We start from the raw sequence: 1700 nt of genomic DNA on the forward strand, positions 1-1700 counted from the left end.
CGTTGATGTAATTCTGTGTTTTTGTATCCGTTGATCTCTTGAAAAATAAAGGAGCACGAAATGAAATGAAATGTATCATTGTGAAATATTCATCAAAATATCATTAGGGTAAAGCCTCTCTCTCTCTCTCTCTCTCTCTCTCTCTCTCTCTCTCTCTCTCTCTCTCTCTCTCTCTCTCTCTCTCTCTCTCTCTCTCTCTCTCTCTCTCTCTCTCTCTCTCTCTCTCTCCATCACAGATATAGGCGGCAAGGAGTAGGTATAAGGTCGTCTCTCTTTTGTCTCCCCCATTTCTTCTTCAGGTTGAGCTCTTTATGTTATCGCCCCATTTATTTTCCTGGAAGTCATCTTCTTTCTCTAAATCATCTCGTTTTTCAGCAGCGAAAACGACATCTTCAATTGAAGGTTTGACCCAGTTCTTGATTTTGCTTGATTTAGTATTTGTATTGGATCAATTTGTTATATATCTAATTCAATTTTACTATTAGCTCACTTGTATCAGGACCTACCCCAGCCTTTTTGAAGTATCTTCGATGTAGACTTTCAGCTGGAGAAGGTAGTTGACTTTGATATCTCATATTCAACTTTGGGCTATTGATCGGTTCCTTGAAAATTTGAAGCCTTTACATGTCTAGAATTCCTATTTAGTTAACTGTTGTGATTAATTTGAGTATTTGAAAAGTTTCAATTGTGAGTTCCAGTATCAGTTGTTCCTCTTTTAAAATTTACTGCTTTTAGTTTTGTATGAATTGATATTGTTTTTTTTTTTCTATGTAGAGTTTGGAGCTGCCGATACTCCTGCAAAAGAAGAGACCATATCTAGTGCAGCAAGATTGTCTATCTCTACCAAGGTCTGTATGCCAGGTTATACATTCTTATATTCTATTACAGGGTATTGAGTTCTCTAGTGGGTACTGGTGTATTCCTAGCAGTCATATGGATTTGTGCAAGCAACAAACTGTCAGAATTATCATTATATATTTTCTTAGTGGATGATTTTCGAAAGCACTTGCAACATACTTTATTTTATGAACACAATAGTTGAAAGCTGTGATCACTCAACCAATTCAGAATGCTACTTGGTTTTGTTCTGTGGAGTCATTGAATGTTGTGTTTAATTGCTTAGGCATGTCATTGCATTTGCATGTGCAAATTCATTTTTTTCTTCTTCTATCTGTACTTAATAAATGGCAGGGGATTTTGACCCTTCTCTTGACCCCAGAAAGAGCCCTTTAACAGTACTTAGTTGAGAGCTTAATACACTTGATTGATTAAATAGTTAAATTGTCTAAACAAATATTACTTTTATGATCTCGCAATCGTCTTTAAGTGGGTTAAGTTTGATCACCATCCCCTTTGAAGTATGGGAATCGGATGACATTTTGAAGGTTGATCTTTCTAGAAATTCAATTCAAGAGCTGCCAAAGGAACTTGTCTCCACGTGCTTCTCTCAAGGTAAATAAGGCGGTGATTCGGTATTAGCACGTAAATAGGATATAATAGGGTATACATAATCTGTAGTTTTGGAAACTGTCTGATTCATGTTTCCTGATAAAATTTATTAGGGAATAGCCAAAAGGGACATCATCTGATCGTTTTGAGGATCAACCACAATGTATATTAGTATGATCCTGGTGAGAGTATCATGAAAAATAAAAATATTATTTCCCCCTCTAACCAAATCCAATTTGGCCACACTGGAA

The 1700-nt window shown here is 36.1% G+C and overlaps 1 long non-coding RNA gene across 1 annotated transcript; it reads left to right on the forward strand.

Moving 5' to 3' along the window:
* The first annotated feature begins 224 nt into the window (after window positions 1-224).
* On the forward strand, window positions 225-850 carry LOC147508932 (uncharacterized). The gene is made up of 3 exons (XR_015216468.1): window positions 225-402; window positions 486-553; window positions 775-850. It is a non-coding gene; the product is annotated as an uncharacterized LOC147508932 (long non-coding RNA).
* Window positions 851-1700: the final 850 nt, after the last annotated feature.

Source organism: Coptis chinensis, chromosome 3 (genome assembly GCF_015680905.1).
Source record: "Coptis chinensis isolate HL-2020 chromosome 3, ASM1568090v1, whole genome shotgun sequence".
NCBI classification, from domain to species: Eukaryota; Viridiplantae; Streptophyta; class Magnoliopsida; order Ranunculales; family Ranunculaceae; genus Coptis; species Coptis chinensis.